Below are 18,679 nucleotides of genomic sequence, written 5' to 3'. Positions count from 1 at the left end.
CGTGTCCCCTGCATTGGCAGGCAGACTCCCAACCACTGCGCCACCAGGGAAGCCCCATTTTTTTTATTAGATTCCACATATAAGTGATATATTTGTCTTTCTCTGTCTGACTTACTTCACTTAGTATGATAATCTCTAGGCCCATCCATGTTGCTGCAAGTGGCATTATTTTGTTCTTTGTTTAGGGTTGAGTAATATTTCATTGTATATATATACCACATCTTATTTATCCATTCCTCCATCGATGGACATTTAGGTTGCTTCCGTGTCTTGGCTACTGTAAACAGTGCTGCAATGAACATTGGGGTGCATGTATCTTTTCAAATTATAGTTTTCTCCGGGTGTATGCCCAGGAGTGGGATTGCTGAATAACGTGGCAACTCTATTTTTAGTTTTCTGAGGAACCTCCATATTGTTTTCCATAGTGGCTGCACCAATTTACATTCCCACCAACAGTGTAGGAGCGTTCCCTTTTCTCCACACCCTCTCCAGCATTTGTTATTTGTAGACTTTTTAATGATGGCCATTCTGAGCAGTGTGAAATGGTATCTCATTGTAGTTTTCTTTTTTTCTTAAATTACATTTTTTATTGAGAAAAAATACACATAACATAAAATTCACCATTTAACCATTTGAAGATGTTTCTTTAGTAAATTCAAGATGTGATGCAACCCTTCATTCCTAATTGTAAACCGTCTCAGACTTTTCAGCTTGTTGCACCTGAACAGGTGTGGTGCTCCTGACACCTACTGGGCAGGGGCCAGAAATGCTGCTAAAGTCCCAGAAGAGAGAATTATCTATCTCCAAAGTGTTGAGGCTGAGAGACCCCACTCTACACCATTACAGCACCACATCACATCCAAGGAAATAAACAGCCATTCAGTTGTGTCATCCCTACTGGTCTCAAGAATGTCTTTACAGCATTTTTATTTCAGTTCAGAGGCAAGGTTCACATGTTTGGTTGCTAGATCTTTTTATTCTCTTTTAATATAGAAGAGTATTCTCTGCCCCATGCTCAGCCTTTTTGTCTGATTACTTTTTGTAAGACTTCAGGCCAGTTTTAGCACTGCATTCTGTTTCCATATTTTATTATTACCTTTTTTATTGAAGTGTAGTTGATTTACAGTGTTGTGCCGGTCTCTGCTGTACAGCAAAGTGACTCAGTTATACACAGAGACATTCTTTTTAAAAAATTTTTTAAATTTTAATTTATTTTTTATACAGCAGTTTCTTATTAGTTGTCCATTTTATACATATTAGTGTATACATGTCAATCCCAATCTCCCAAATCATCCCGCCACCACCCCCCCACCTGCCACTTTCCCCCCTTGGTGTCCATACGTTTGTTCTCTACATCTGTGTCTCTATTTCTGCTCTGCAAACTGGTTCATCTGTACCATTTTTCTAGGTTCCACATATATGCGTTAATATACGATATTTGTTTTTCTCTTTCTGACTTACTTCACTCTGTATGACAGTCTCTAGATCCATCCACGTCTCTACAAATGACCCAATTTAGTTCCTTTTTATACCTGAGTAATATTCCATTGTATATATGTGCCACATCTTCTTTATCCATTCGTCTGTCGATGGGCATTTAGGTTGCTTCTATGACCTGGCTATTGCAAATAGTGCTGCAATGAACATTGGGGTGCATGTGTCTTTTTGAATTATGGTTTTCTCAGGGTATATGCCCAGTAGTGGGATTGCTGGGTCATATGGTAATTCTATTTTTAGTTTTTTAAGGAACCTCCATACTGTTCTCCACAGTGGCTGTATCAATTTGCATTCCCACCAACAGTGCAAGAGGGTTCCCTTTTCTCCACACCCTCTTGAGCATTTGTTGTTTGTAGATTTTCTGATGATGCCCATCCTAACTGGTGTGAGGTGATACCTCATTGTAGTTTTGATTTGCATTTCTCTAATGATTACTGATGTTGAGCAGCTTTTCATGTGCTTCTTGGCCATCTGTATGTCTTCTTTGGAGAAATGTCTATTTAGCTCTTCTGCCCATTTTTGGATTGGGTTGTTTGCTTTTTTAATATTGAGCTGCATGAGCTGTTTATATATTTTGGAGATTAATCCTTTGTCCATTGATTCATTTGCAAATACTTTCTCCCATTCTGAGGGTTGTCTTTTCGTCTTCTTTGTAGTTTCCTTTGCTTTGCAAAAGCTTTTAAGTTTCATTAGGTCCCATTTGTTTATTTTTGTTTTTATTTCCATTACTCTAGGAGGTGGATCAAAAAAGATCTTGCTGTGATTTATGTCAAAGAGTGTTCTTCCTATGTTTTCCTCTAAGAGTTTTGTAGTGTCCAGTCTTACATTTAGGTCTTTAATCCATTTTGAGTTTATTTTTGTGTATGGTGTTAGGGAGTGTTCTCATTTCGTTCTTTTACATGTAGCTGTCCAGTTTTCCCATCACCATTTATTGAAGAGACTGTCTTTTCTCCATTGTATTATCCTTGCCTCCTTTGTCATAGATTAGTTGACCGTAGGTGCATGGGTTTATCTCTGAGCTTTCTATCCTCTTCCATTGATCTATATTTCTGTTTTTGTGCCAGCACCATATTGTCTTGATTACTGTAGCTTTGTAGTATAGTCTGAAGCCAGGGAGTCTGATTCCTCCAGCTCCGATTTTTTCCCTCAAGACTGCTTTGGCTATTCGGGCTCTTTTGTGTCTCCATACAAATTTTAAGATTTTTTGTTCTACTTCTGTAAGAAGTGCTACTGGTAATTTGATAGGGATTGCATTGAATCTGTAGATGGCTTTGGGTAGTAGAGTCATTTTCACAATATTGATTCTTCCAATCCAAGAACATGGTATATCTGTCCATCTGTTTGTGTCATCTTTAATTTCTTTCATCAGTGTCTTATAGTTTTCTGAATACAGGTCTTTTGTCTCCTTAGGTAGGTTTATTCCTAGGTATTTTTTTCTTTTTGTTGCAGTGGTGAATGGGATTGTTTCTTTAATTTCTCTTTCTGATCTTTCGTTGTTAGTGTATAAGAATGCAAGAGATTTCTGTACATTAATCTTGTATCCTGCAACTTTACCAAATTCATTGATTAGCTCTAGTAGTTTTCTGGTGGCATCTTTAGGATTCTCTATGTATAGTATCATGTCATCTGCAAACAGTGACAGTTTTACTTCTTCTTTTCCAATTTGTATTCCTTTTATTTCTTTTTCTTCTCTGATTGCCATGGCTAGGACTTCCAAAACTATGTTGAATAATAGTGGCAAGAGTGGCCATCCTTGTCTTGTTCCTGCTCTTAGAGGAAATACTTTGATTTCACCATTGAGAATGATGTTTGCTGTGGGTTTGTCGTATATGGCCTTTATTATGTTGAGGTAGCTTCCCTCTATGCCCGTTTTCTGGAGAGTTTTTTATCATAAATGGGTGTTGAATTTTGTCAGAAGCTTTTTCTGCATCTATTGAGGTGATCATATGGTTTTTATTCTTCAGTTTATTAAAATGGTGTATCACATTGATTGATTTGTGTATATTGAAGAATCTTTGCATCCCTGGGATAAGTCCCACTTGGTCATGGTGTATGATCCTTTTAATGTGTTGGTGGATTCTGTTTGGTAGTATTTTGTTGAGGATCTTTGCATCTATATTCATCAGTGATATGGGTCTGTAATTTTCTTTTTTTATAGTACCTTTGTCTGATTTTGGTATCAGGATGATGGTGGCCTCATAGAATGAGTTTGGGAGTGTTCCTTCCTCTGCAATTTTTTGGAAGAGTTTGAGAAGGATCGGTATTAGCTCTTCTCTAAATGATAGAATTCACCTGTGAAGCCATCTGGTCCTGTACTTTTGTTTGTTGGAAGATTTTTAATCACAGTTTCAATTTCATTCCTTGTGATTGGTCTGTTCATATGTTCTATTTCTTCCTGGTTCAGTCTTGGAAGGTTATACCTTTCTAAGAATTTGTCCATTTCTTCCTGGTTGTCCATTTTATTGGCAGAGTTGCTTGTAGTAGTCTCTTACGATGCTTTGTATTTCTGTGGTGTCTGTTGTAACTTCTTTTTCATTTCTAATTTTATTGATTTGAGTCCTCTCCCTCTTTTTCTTGATGAGTCTGGCTAAAGGTTTATCAATTTTGGGGCTTCCCTGGTGGCACAGTGGTTGAGAATCTGCCTGCCAATGCAGGGGACATGGTTTCGAGCCCTGGTCTGGGAGGATCCCACATGCCGCGGAGCAACTAGTCCCGTGAGCCACAATTGCTGAGCCTGCGCGTCTGGAGCCTGTGCTCCATAACAAGAGAGGCCACGATAGTGAGAGGCCCGTGCACCGCGATGAAGAGTGGCCCCCACTTGCCGCAACTGGAGAAAGCCCTCGCCCAGAAACGAAGACCCAACACAGCCATAAATAAATAAATAATTCAAAAAAAAAAAAAAAAAGAAGCTTTTGGTAGAGGACTGCTTATACAAATTAGGCATATTCACAAACTAGAATAGTTTATAACTATTTTAAAAAATGGTTTATCAATTTTGTTTATCTTCTCAAAGAAGTAGCTTTTTGTTTTATTGATCTTTGCTATTGTTTTCCTTGTTTCTATTTCATTTATTTCTGCTCTGACCTTTATGATTTCTTTCCTTCTACTAACTTTGGGTTTTGTTTGTTCTTCTTTCTCTAGTTCCTTTAGGTATAAGTTTAGATTATTTATTTCAGATTTTTCTTGTTTCTTGAGGTGGGCTTGTATTGCTATAAACTTCCCTCTTAGAACTGCTTTTGCTGCATCCCATAGGTTTTGGATCATCGTGTTTTCATTGTAATTTGTCTCTAGGTATTTTTTGATTTCCTCTTTGATTTCTTCAGTGATCTCTGTTATTTAGTAACGTATTGTTTAGCCTCCATGTGTTTGTGTTTTTTATGGTTTTTTCCCTGTAATTGATTTCTAATCTCATAGCGTTGTGGTCGGAAAAGATGCTTGATATGATTTCAGTTTTCTTAAATTTACCGAGGCTTGATTTGTGACCCAGGGTGTGATCTGTCCTGGAGAATGTTCCATGTGCACTTGAGAAGAAAGTGTAATCTGCTGTTTTTGGATGGAATGTCCTATAAATATCAATTAAATCTCTGTGGTCTATTGGGTCATTTAAAGCTTGTGTTTCCTTATTAATTTTCTGTGTGGATGATCTGTCCATTGGTGTAAGTGAAGTGTTAATGTCCCCCACTATTATTGTGTTACTGTCGATTTCCTCTTTTATAGCTGTTAGCAGTTGCCTTATGTATTGAGGTGCTCCTATGTTGGGTGCATATATATTTATAATTGTTATATTTTCTTCTTGGATTGATCCCTTGATCATTATGTAGTGTCCTTCCTTGTCTCTTTTAACATTCTTTATTTTAAAGTCTATTTTTATCTGATATGAGTATTGCTACTCCAGCTTTCTTTTGATTTCCATTTGCATGGTATATCTTTTTCCATCCCCTCACTTTCAGTCTGTATGTGTCCCTAGGTCTGAAGTGGGTCTCTTGTAGACAGCATATATATATGGATCTTGTTTCTGTATCCATTCAGCGAGCCTGTGTCTTTTGGTTGGAGCATTTAATCCATTCATGTGTAAGGTAATTATCGATATTTATGTTCCTATTACCATTTTCTTCATTGTTATGGGTTTGTTTTCGGTAGGACCTTTTCTTTTCTTGTGTTTCCCACTTAGAAAAGTTCCTTTATCATTTGTTGTAGAGCTGGTTTGGTGGTGCTCAATTCTCTTAGCTTTTGCTTGTCTGTAAAGCTTTTGATTTCTCTGTCGAATCTGAATGAGATCCTTGCCAGGTAGCATTATCTTGGTTGTAGGTTCTTCCCTTTCATCACTTTAAATATATCATGCCACTCCCGTCTGGCTTGTAGAGTTTCTGCTGAGAAATCAGCTGTTAACCTTATGGGAGTTCCCTTGTATGTTATTTGTCACTTTTCCCTTGTTGCTTTCAATAATTTTTCTTTGTCTTTAATTTTTGTCAGTTTGATTACTTTGTGTCTCAACGTGTTTCTCCTTGGGTTTATCCCGCCTGGGACTCTTTGCACTTCCTGGACTTGGGTGGCTGTTTCCTGTCCCATGTTAGGGAAGTTTTTGACTATAATCTCTTCAGATATTTTCTCGAGTCCTTTCTCTCTCTCTTCTCCTTCTGGGACCCCTATAATGTGAATGTTGTTGGGTTTAATGTTGTCCCAGAGGTCCATTAGGCTGTCTTCATTTCTTTTCATTCTTTTTTCTTTATTCTGTTCCACGGCCGTGAATTCCACCATTCTGTCTTCCAGGTCACTTATCCGTTCTTCTGCCTCAGTTATTCTGCTGTTGATTACTTCTAGTGTATTTTTCATTTCAGTTATTGTATTGTTCATCTCTGTTTGTTTGTTCTTTAATTCTTCTAGGTGTTTGTTCTTTAATTCTTCTAGGTCTTTTTTAAACATTTCCTGCATCTTCTCGATCTTTGCCTCCATTCTTTTTCCGAGGTCCTGGATCATCTTCACTATCATTATTCTGAATTCTTTTTCTGGAAGGTTGCCTATCTCCACTTCATTTAGTTGTTTTTCTGGGGTTTTAATCTTGTTCCTTCATCTGGTACAAAGTCTTCTGCCTTTTCATTTCATCTATTTTTCTATGAATGTCTCATTGTAGTTTTGATTTGCATTTCTCTAATAATTAGCAGTATTGAGCATCTTTTCATGTGCCTGTTGGCCATCTGTGTATCTTCTTTGGAGAAATGTCTAGTTGGGTCTTCTGCCCATTTTTTGATTGGGTTATTTTGTTGTTGTTGTTGCATTGTATGAGCTATTTGTAAATTTTGGAAATTGTAAGTCCAGCATGTTACATATATGTATATACTTAGTAAAATCTAGATCCTTTTCATTTTAGGCCATATTCCTTGAAGAGCTGGATAAAATGTGTTATTCTGTGACATAGCTAAGGATTTAGAAAGGACTTGGTAGTGAAGATTCCTGTGGGGAATATTTTGGCTCCTGAAGAGCTTCACCCAGAAACAAAATCTTAGCTACTTTCCTCATTTCACCCAGCTTTCCTTCTTTGGATTTTCCCAATTCCTAAGCTTCTCAGAGGGAAGAAAAACTAGTTAATTTGGATGCTTTCCCTGGAACAGTTTTTACCAGTCACTGTCTTTTTCCCTTCACTTCTGCACGTCTGTGGCAGTGTTGCCTCCATCAGTGCATTTGTTTTCATGCCCAGCTTCCCATAGATCAGACTGGACACCAGAGTTTTCAAAAATTCCCTGGTTAAAAGGAGGCAGATGCCAGCATTAGAGGAAAGACAGGAACAGTACATAGTCCAAAATTAGAGGAAAGAAAAGCTAGAAGGAAGTAGAACAGCTAACCGTTTGGAAGGAGCCATCACAGTCTTCTGCTCACTGTGAAGACAAGGAATACAAACTTTCTTTCTTATACCCTCTGTGCCCCCTCAGCCTCCTCCATCCTTACTCCCTCCCCTTATCTACATTAGATCTCATTGTCTCCCATTTCAGTCTACTGCAGTGGATCTCAAAGTGTGGTCCCCTGGACCAGCTGCATTCATCAGAAATGCAATTCTTTTTTTTTTTTTTTTGGCCACGCCTCACAGCTTGGGGATCATAGTTCCCCGACTAGGGATCAAACTTGGCCCCCGGGCAGTGAAAGCATGGAATCCTAACCACTGGACCACCAGGGAATTCCCATAGAAATGCAGATTCTTGGGCCCCATTCTAGATCTACTGAATCAAAAACTCTAGGGGTGGGGCTTCCCTGGTGGTGCAGTGGTTAAGATCTGCCTGCCAATGTAGGGGACACGGGTTTGAGCCCTGGTCCGGGAAGATCCCGCATGCTGCAGTGCAACTAAGCCCATGCACCACAACTACTGAGTCTGCACTCTAGAGTCCATGAGCCACAACTGCTGAAGCCTGCGTGCCCAGAGCCCGTGCTCTGCAACAAGAGAAGCCACCACAACGAGAAGCCCACGCACCGCCACGAAGAGTAGCCTCCACTCAGCGCAACTAGAGAAAGCCCGTGAGCAGCAAAAAAGACCCAGTGCAGCCAAAAATAAATAAATTAATAAATTAATTTTTTTAAAAAAACAAAAAAACTCTAGGGGTAGGGCCCTGCAATCTGTGATCTAACAAGTCCTCTAAGTGATGCTCTTGGAAACTCAGATTTGCAAACTACTGCCCTAAACTCTCTTGTGCTTCTTACCAAGATCCACTTGGTAAAATTCCAACTTTGGATGAACTCAGTTATCAGCCTTGGCCTTAACTTATACCTGGGCAGATGAGCCCTGCTAGGGAAAAGCACTCAGTTGAATGTATGTACACTCAAGTGGGTTCTGCGCAGCAGTCTTGTCTTTCTCTAGTCACTTTCTCTGCCACCCTTAGGGTTGCCAGAATTAGCAAAGAAAACCAAAATCAGGACACACAAATTTTAATTTCAAATAATGATATACTAAAAAATTATTTGTTGTTTATCTGAAATTCACATTTCACCGAGCAACTTGTATTTTTATTTGCTAAATCTATCAACCCTAACTAGGAGATATATATAGTCAGTAGGCAGGTAGTTGGAAAGAGAGCCTGGATGTAAAGTGGAAGAGAGCAAACACAGGATGGAGCCCACAATAAAACCATGTCAGTCCTTGTTGCCTCTGACCTTGACGGTACAGATGTCCTGGAGAAGCTGGGACCCTTCATCACAGAACTAAACACACACACCTGGTCCAAAAGCCAGAGATTCTGTAGGAGGATCCAAAGGAAGATAGGGCAGTTGTAGGCCTGGCTGATGCCTCACACCAGCAAGGTGAGCCAGCAAATAAATGAAAATGTGTGTGAACTGCAGAATGGCTATTGCTTTACTTCTGCCCTCAATGTCCTGCAAGAATGTCTCTGTGAACCATCCTAACTGGAAATACACAGGGAAGGGAATTTTGGGAGAAGTAGCTTAACCTAGCCAAGGTGACACATTACAGTCCACCATGCCCATTCTCCAATTTAGAAAGAGGCTTGATATTAAGTGCCAGGGACAGATGAAAATTTGCCCAGGAAGAAATAGCTACCCTTTGGGAGAGCAACATAGTAGAAGAAGATACTGTCTTTGTCTTTCCCCTTCAATCTACAACCAGTAAAACATCCACAACTCAACAAGGTGCCTCTGTGCAACATACCAGAATGCCAGAGAATTCCACACATCTGTACAACTAAGGGTGGGTGGGCTGGAACACATAGAGGAGGTAGAACTGGGGGAACAGCAGAGGCAGTGCCTGCAGTCCTGGCCCTCTGGCTGTGGCAGTTGAGCCCAAAGCCCCAGAGAACCCAGCAGCAGCAGGAGAGGCAGTGCACACCACTCCAGCCTCTTGGCCACAGTGGCACTCATGGCCACAGGTAACTGGGCAGCAGTGACAGTGGGGCCTTGGACCCTCTCCCTCCAGCTGTGGAAGCACCCATGACTCTAGCGCCCTACACCCCAGCGGCAGTGGCAGAGTCCAGGAACCTAACACCAGACACAGCAGAGGAGTCTTCATGACCTTGGCTCCCCTCCCCACCCTCCCCCTCCGCTGACAGCCACAGAGCCTGCAACTCACAAGATCCCAAATGCAGAGGAAGAACCCACCATCCTGGTGCTTCAGGTGGTGACACTAGTGACACTGGCAGCAGCAAAGGCACCGACAACCCTGGAGGCAAATGCAGTGATAAGGACCACATGGGGCCACATCTCTGATGGAGGCAGTGGAGGGTGAAAAGTTCTTTCTCTTACTGAGGCAGCGCAACAAGAGAAACCAAAAACTTGTGCTATGGCGCCACCTACTGGAAAAGAAAAGAAAGGCCTCTAATTTCTAATTTGTTGAATTGTTAGAATCAAATAGAAAGGTGCTCCCTGTTCCACATGCCCTGGCAGAGGAACTGAATAGACATTTTTCCAAAGAACACATACAGATAGCCAACAGGCACATGAAAAGATGTTTAACATCACTAATCATTAGGTAAATGCAAATCAAAACCACAATGAGATATCTCCTCACACCTGTCAGAATGGTTATTATCAAAAAGGCAAGAGATAACAAGTGTTGGTGAGGATGTGGAGAAAAGGCAACTTACATATAAATGGAAAGATATTTCATGCTCATGGATTGAAAGAATTAACATTGTTAAAATGTCCATATTACCTAAAGCAATCTGCAGATTCATTGCAATCCCTATCAATATCCCAAGGACATTGGTGACATATACTGTTGGTAGGAATATAAATTGGCACAGCTACTGTGGAGTACAGAATGGAAGCTCCTCAAAAAATGAAGACTAGAACTACCATATGATCTAGCTATTGCACATCTGGGTATTTATCCAAAGAATATAAAAACACTAATTTGAAAAGATTTATGCACCCTTATGTTCATTGCAGCATTATTTACAATAGCCAAGATATGGAAACAACGTAAGTGCCCATCAGTGGATGAATGGATAAAGAATATGTGATATATAGATGTATATAAAATGGAATATTACCCAGGCATAAGAAAGGTGAAATCTTGCCATTTGTGACAACATGGAGGGACCTTGAGAGCATTATGCTAAGTGAAATAAGTCATGTAGAGAAAGACAAATATCATATGATTTCATTCATAAATGGAATATTTAAAAAATAAAAATAAATGAACAAACCAAACCAATCAAAAACAAACACACAGAATATAGAGAACAGAGTAGTGGTTACCAGAGAGGAAGAGGCCAGGGGGAAGGCAAAATGAATAAAGGGGATCAACTGTATGGTGACAGAAGCCAACTGAATTTTTGGTGGTGAGCATGCTGTAGTGAATACAGAAGTAGAAATGCTTGTTGTGTACGTGAAATATGTAATGTTATAAACCAATGTTACCTCAGTAAAAAATAAAATATAAAAAATCATGAAAAGACATATAATAAAGTACAAGAGAAGACCAAAAAAAAAGAAATAGCTACATTTTGTTGAATGCTTGCTATTTTAGCACATCTCATACTCTTTTTTATTAAAGTACAGTTGATTTACAATATTATATTAGTTTCAGGTGTGTGACACAGTGACTTGATATTTTTATAGATTATACTCCATTTAAAGTCATTATACAATATTGGCTATATTCCCTCTGTTGTACAATACATCCTTGTATCTTATTTATTTTATACCTAGTAGTTTGTACCTCTAAATCCCCTACCCCATTTTGCCCCTCCCCCATCTGGTAACCACTAGTTTATCGTCTATATCTGTGAGTCTGTTTCTGTTTTGTTATATTCATGTGTTTGTTTTATTTTTTAGATTCCACTATAAATACTCTTTATACACATTTTACTTACATAGGTATGGGTATACATCCATTACAAACATGATCTCATTTAGTCCTTATAACAATGCGATAAAATTGGTATTACTAATACTATTTCATAGGTGAAGAAACTAAGGTTGGAGACATTGTCCCATGAACATACAACAAGCAAGGGGCAGAGCTTGACTGAAGCCAGATCTCTCTAAAGCCTGTGTTCCTAACCATTAAGTTCTGTGCTACCCAGCCTCCCAATAAACTGTGGACTTTGTTATTTCATAAGCACTAAATCTGCACTCAGTCTACTGACCACCTGGGAAACCTTCATGCACTAGTGCTCAGTGATTGATCCTTGACACCACTAGTTTGGGGAAAAGTTCCTGAGGCACTCATCACACTCTCTGAGAAGTCACCTGAGTTGGATTCCCAGCCCTTTCACTTAGTAATTGGGTGGCCTTGGGCAAGTTACTTCACCTTTATCAGCTTTACTCTCCTCATGAAGGCAGTAATTCCCACCTTACAAAACTGTAAAGATAGATAATACCAATACTAGGAGAACATCTGGGACAGCCTGATCATCCTAGACAAATGGGAGTCTCCGCCTTCATCCCCAAATGGGAGTTCTCCGCCTTTCTCAATGGACTAGCTACTATTGCCTGTGTCTAGGCTAAAGACCCTTTAATCTATATCTTCAATCCTAATCTCTTATTCTTCCTCTAGATCTGTATTTCCTGTTTCCCACCAGGAGGCATAGCCAACTCCAAATCATCTTACACTTGAACAATTATTCCCAGTTTTTCAATACCAAATACCATCAGTGCCATCTTCAATACCATCTTTCTGGTCCTTGAGCTTACTTCTTTAAAATTACCTCCATCTCTCTCTCCTTGTACCTTGTCAGACATTATGTGTGCAGCATAACTACTCTTTCCCAAGAAAAAATACTTCAACTCCTAGTGCCATATTTTGAAAAGTATATTAGCAAATTATGTTTGATAGTTGCCAAGAGAGTAGATCTTAAAAGTTCTCATCACAAGAAAAAAAATGTTTTCGTAACTATGTATGGTGACAGATGTTAACTAGACTTACTGTGGTGATCATTTCACAATATATACAAATATCAAATCATTATTTTATCATCTGAAACTAATATAATGTTATATGTCAACTATACCTCATTAAAAAAAATCATACTGTGAAAAAAAAGTACATTGGCAAACTTGAGTAAATCAGAACACAATGATCATGATGATGGGGGCCTGGAAACTGGCATACTAGAATGAACATATGTATATCAAGGAAATAGGGAGTTTCCTCCGTTAGAACAGAAGCCTAAGGGTTGTCAATGGGAAGAAAAAGTTCTTTCTCTGTGGGCTTCAAAGTACAGACCTCATCCATGGGAAGTGAATTTCTGCTCGACACAAGGAAATTTTCAGGACTTGAGTCTCTGCCACTGAGGTTGGTTATGGCCATTTGGGGTTCTCTGTCTCTGTTTCATCTGCTTGCTCCTTCCATTCTCTGCGGGGAGGAGGAAGATTTAAGCAAAAAAGACATAGTCACCTTCTGCTGTAAGAATCTTAAGGAAAGAGCTTGCTAAGTTTCAAGTATGTGCATACCAGCACCTCTGCTGAATGATTTTAGACACACTGGAATCATATGCTACCCATTTGGGGCCTGTTTGAAGCCTGGCTTCCCAGCATCAGTGGCATGAAACCTAAAGGCTGCTAATGGCAAAGAAGAGATTATAATCCCCCTCTGAGCCAACCAGACACTTCAACTCATAATATTGCCTTGAATAATAAAATGGTATACTTCTTTGGTATATCTAGCATGTTCATTTTCAGCTTGGAGAGCCCCAGTTTCAGGCTATTGTTTGGGTCTTTATTTATCTACCTTCTAACCAAGGCAGTCAATGTTAGCAAGACAGAGACTTCTCTTTTAAATGGCCCTTCTGCTCTTAAGAGTATGAGGACCAGAGCAAAGGGACTTGGCAGATAGGCCCCACTGGCCTGAATACAGAAGATGTGGTGGTAGGATGAAGCAGGGAAGGCTCCTGAGGGTGGGCATGGGGAGAAGGGTAGAAAAAGTTCAGAGGACAAGAAGAAGTGCCTACCCATCCAAAAGGAAACTGCATAGAAACAGAAAAGAAATATTTTGCTCCATCCTCCAGAGTCTGAATGTGTTCACTGTGGTCCACAAATGGAGGGACATGAGAAGAGAAGTACACAGGGATCTTGGGCTCTGGACGTGCTCAGACCAGAGAGAAAGTAGAATTGATGGCTGACCTGCAGGTGTTGGAGCAGTGTGCCTGGGTTCTGATCCAGATCCCACCACTCACTACCTGCCTCAAGCAGGCTGCTTAGCCTCTATTGCCTCATCTCTAAAAAGGCCATAATGTCCCTGGGCCTCTGAAGGGGATTAAAGGACTTAAATTTAAATCGGTTAGAACAGCCTAGCATGGGGAATTCCCTGGTGGTCCAGTGGTTAGGGCTCTGTGCTTCCATTGCAGGGAGCACGGGTTCAATCCCTGGTCGGGGAACTAAGATCTCACACACTGTGTGCAGTGTGACCAAAAAAGCCTAGCATGAAGGAAGCCCTCAAAAATGTTAACAATCATTTTCTTTAGATGGGAAGTTGACCTTCAGTGGCTTCCAAAGTTCTTCACCCTCTGAGCTGTTTTGTTAATCTTGTGACTTTTTTCCCCTTCACCTCAAGTCCTGGCTCTCTCTTTTCCTATCCATTTCTATAGATATTCCCCTGATCCAGGATTATATGCTTGTGCTTGATAGGATGAAACAAAAGGAGAGCTTCGCATTGTTCCCATTTTTGTTGGCTTTCGATTGTCCCCACATGGATCTCTTGAACACCAGCCCTTTCTCCTGACGTCTGCTTTCAGCTCCTTCAACTCCCTTACTGTGTGGTTCTGCACAACAGTGAAGAAAATATCAAGGCTCCAAAACAAGATGAGGCAGGTAAGCTCCTACCCAGCCTCCTGACGCAAGTCAGTGCTCACAACGTGACTCACCAGGTAGGCTGGGACAGTTGTAGCATCTGCCCCGGGCTTGCCTTTGCTCCCACCCCCAGCAGCCTGGCCACCAGGAAGCAAGGTTCTCCTGAGTTCTCCAGGCTTTATCTTTTGATTCAGGCCAGAGTGAAACCCAGGAGCCCCTGAACTCCAGACAAACAACCTGAGAAAGGGCTCTCTCTACCCTGCCTCCAGGTCAGCCCCCAGAACCATGCTTCATCTTAATCTCCGCTGACAGGTCCATTTTCTGGACAGTTTCTTTTTATTGCATTCAGTGTCCTTCTCTCAAGCAGGCACACAGCTTACACAGCAAATCCTGATTGGCAGGTGCATCAAGGAGTTTCACAGGCAAGTTCAAGCATGTCTGAAGCCAACCTGAAAGACTGTGCCTCCCCTGTCCTGGCTTCCTGCCATCCAAACTACACAAAGCAGCAGTACCTCTTCCTCTACACATCAGTTTGAACATGTCCCATCTCACCCTCAGTTCCCTCTGGCGTGAATTTGCACTTCTTACGTTGAAGTTAATTATATGTACTTTTTGCCTCTCAGTCTTTGCCCTTAACATGTCTTAGTCGGTTCATGCTACTATAACAAAGTATCACAGGCTGAGTGGCTTATAAACAACAGAAATTTATTTCTCATGATTTTGGAGGCTGGAAGCCTGAGATCAGGGTGCCAGCTTGGGTGGGTAAGGACTTCTTCCTAGTTCATAGCTGGTGCTTTCTCTAGTGTCCTCACCTAGTGGAAGGGGCTGGGGAGCTCTATGGAGAGCTCTTTTACAAGGCACTAATACCATTCATGAGGGCTCCACCCTCAAGACTTAACTACCTCTCAGAGACCCGACCTCCTCATACCATCTCATTGGGCATTAGGATGTCCACATATGAATCTGGGGAGGGACACAAACATTCAAATCATAGCATCATCTATGTTTTCCTCATTAATGTTGTGCTCAGATGCCTGAGGATAGCGAGGTGAGTTGGCTTCTTGTCACCACATAAGTTGTGTGGGTTTCCACTTTTCTGTCCTCACATATGTCATTTCCCTAGCCTAAACTAACCTGCCTTCTGCCATGTCACCCCCACCAAACTCAGCCCAAAAGATGATTCAGTGTTGGTACTCCAGGCTCACCTTTGGCTTTGCAATTCATGGTTACAAATGTACAAACATCTCACAAATATGAGACTTGTTATAAGTGACTTTGTGCTTAGTGGTAGCCTGTGGATTACTAATCAAAATGGCAACAAACACATGCTCCAACTTGGATGGCTTAACCATGAGGACATTATGCTAAGTGAAATAAGCCAGTCATAAAAGAGCAATATTGTATGATTCCACTTGTATGAGGTACCTAGAGTAGTAGTCAAATTCTTAGAGACAGATAGTAAAACAGTGGTTATCAAGGTCTAGGGGGAGGAAGGAATGGGTAGTTACTGTTTAATTGATACAGAGTTTCATTTGGGGATGATGAAAAAGTCCTGGAGATGGATGGTGGTAACGGCTGCACACAACAATGTGAACGTACTTCATATGAATGAACTGAACACTTAAAAATGGTAAATTTTGTGAATTCCCTGGCAGTCTAGTGGTTAGGACTCCAGGCTTCCACTGCAGTGGGCACAGGTTCAACCCCTGGGCAGGGAACTAAGATCCTGCATGCCACGTGGCCCAAAGAAAGAAAGAGAGAAAGAGAGGAAGGGAGGAAGGAAGGAAGAAACTTTGTGATAAACGAATTGTAGACCATGAAAAGACTGAAATTTCTAACTTGGCTGAAGGGATATTTGAAACAAGAGTAATATGTCAGCTAAAATAAAACCTCAAGTTTAAGAAACATTCTTTTTTTAAAAAATGGTAAATTTTATGTATATTTTACCACAATAAAAAACTTTTAAAGTGATACATGGTGATTATAGAACTTTCAGAAAATATGAATAATAAAAAGAAGAAAATAAAAATACAGTTAAAAGGTTTTCACTTCATATATTATAAACATCTTCCTAGTCACAAGGATAATCTTCTATACAACTTATTTAAAGGCTGCATCATATTTATTTTATTTTATGGATATATATTAATTAATGTAATCAATATTCTATTAGTGAATATTGAGATAATTTCATTTTTTAACTATTAAAAAGATTACGGCAAGAAACATCCTTTTAGCTAAATCATTATGACTATTAGGAGGTAGGTGTGGTTATAAAAGGACAAAATGAAGTATTTTTGTGGTGATGGAATTGTTCTGTACCTTGACTGGTGGTGGATACACGAACCTACATATGTGATAAAACTGCATAGAACTAGTTACACACACACACACACACACACACAAATGAGTACAAGTAAAACTGGGAATGCGTCAACAAGATCTGGGGATTGTATTGAGGTCAATATCCTAGTCGTAATGTTGTACCATAGTTTTACAAGATGTTATCATTGGGGGAAAGTGGGTAAAGGGTGCAAATTATTCCTTATAACTGCATGTGGATCTACAATTACCTCAGAATAAAAAGGCTTAATCTCTTTAAAAGTGAAGGGAAAAGGATGCACATCAAAAATTAGTTTATTAAGATAAATTTTTAATAACTGAGTTAAAAGCACTATTTTAAAGACTTTTGATACATACTACACTCCAGAAAGGTTTTACTGTTTACGCTCCTGCCAATCTTATAAGAGCTCTACCTCATAACACTAAATATTATTACTAAAAATACCCTTTCATCCAATCACAAAATTATTTCTCATCATTATTTAATTCCCTCAAGGTTTTAAAATAGCAACAGACTGTCATTTCTCCATATTTAATTAAGTAAAAGTTGTCCCGTGTTCTTTTCATTTTTATATTGGTTAATGCCTTCTCATTCCCATTTGCTGAGAAACTTCCCTTTAGGGAATGCACATTAGAATTTGAAAAGTGCTGTGTGTAGAAGACATTGACGAACATTGTTAATTTTTTTCTCCCTCTCTCCACCCTCAACAGCATTATCAGCTCTATGGCAACAGACCCTTTACCCATTTAAGCTCACCTTTACACCCCTAGTACCTAGAGAGCGTTTGGCACAGAGTGAGTGCTTAATAAATAATTATTCAAGAAAGTTTAGAAATTAACCAAACTCTGCTCCTTAGGTTCTGTGTCTTCACTCTGGAATGAGCAGCAGACACTCAGGGTGGACTCTGGCAACTATTAACATTACAAGGGTGAGTCTTGTGGGTGTGGAAAGGAAGGCCCCTGTGGAGCTGATTTCTTGGTTCAGCTTTGCAAGCGCAAGGAGGGCGATCTGAAAAAGTCTGGGAGTGATAGTTGGCCTATAGGCTTGTAAAAGGTTGGCCATATTATGCCTCAAACCCTAAGCTCAGTCAAAGTGAAACTTGTGTTATAGTGTTGGTGATACAATACTATTCAGTCAATGAGAACAGCAAGCAGTAAAAAAAAAAAAAAAAAAGGGCTTCCCTGGTGGCGCAGTGGTTGAGAATCTGCCTGCTAATGCAGGGGACACGGGTTCGAGCCCTGGTCTGGGAAGATCCCACATGCCACGGAGCAGCTGGGCCCGTGAGCCACAGCTACTGAGCCTGCGCGTCTGGAGCCTGTGCCCCGCGACGGGAGGGGCCGCGATAGTGAAAGGCCCGCGCACCGCGATGAAGAGCGGTCCCTGCACCGCGATGAAGAGTGGCCCCCACTTGCCTCAACTAGAGAAAGCCCTCGCATGAACCGAAGACCCAACACAGCCAAAAATAAAATAAAATAAATAAATAAAGTAGCTATAAAAAAAAAAAAAAAGAAAAGTGCTTTTAAAAAAAAAAAAAAAAAAAAAAAAAAAGGATGCTAGACAATTGTGGATAATCTCAAACCCACAGTAGCCTTCCCCATCATATGCCTGCTCTGCAAGGTAGCTCAAAATGAGTATATGACAAGTCTCAAATGTTTTTTCCCACTGTACCTCTGTAGCAGGACAGGCAGAGACAAAAACATTGTGAAAAATGTCATGGGGCTCACCCCTTCCTATTAGAATGTAAGCTCTCTGAGGCACAGATTTCTTTTATTCTCATTGATGTCTTCCAGAGCCGAAAACATTTCCAGCCAATAGTAGATACTCAATAAACATTTCTTGAACTTCTGGGGGGGGGGGGGGAAATGAGCAAGATGCTCTTGTTTTATGATGCCTGTTCTCAACGGCCAATACCTTCTAGAATTGATCTACCCCCCTAGTCCAGTCTTTTGAGAGCATCCAGGATGCTAGGAAAGACTCCACTGTGAACCTAGGATTCTGTTTGTGTCTGAGCCTGGTGCCCAAGACCATAATCCCAAGGGCAGCTTCTTAATCTTCTCTTAACTATGGGAGGCTGGGTTTTGAGGCCTGAAGCAGTAGCATAAGACTTGA

The 18,679-nt window shown here is 40.3% G+C and overlaps 1 protein-coding gene across 6 annotated transcripts in view; it reads left to right on the top strand.

Annotated features, from left to right (window-relative positions):
• LMLN (leishmanolysin like peptidase) overlaps positions 1–18,679 on the top strand; it is a 135,645-nt gene that overhangs the window by 80,372 nt on the left and 36,594 nt on the right. The window contains exon 18 of one of the 6 annotated variants that reach the window (XM_082392332.1): positions 53–18,084. The exons of the other annotated variants lie outside the window; for them this stretch is intronic. The gene's annotated coding sequence lies outside the window, so the exon portion shown is untranslated. Of the gene's footprint in view, positions 1–52; positions 18,085–18,679 lie in introns of those variants that run through there. 6 annotated transcript variants of the gene reach the window in all.

The sequence above is a fragment of the Balaenoptera borealis genome (genome assembly GCF_965194805.1).
Source record: "Balaenoptera borealis genome assembly, chromosome: 5".
Lineage (NCBI taxonomy): Eukaryota > Metazoa > Chordata > Mammalia > Artiodactyla > Balaenopteridae > Balaenoptera > Balaenoptera borealis.
This window is presented reverse-complemented; position numbering and strand designations above follow the sequence as displayed.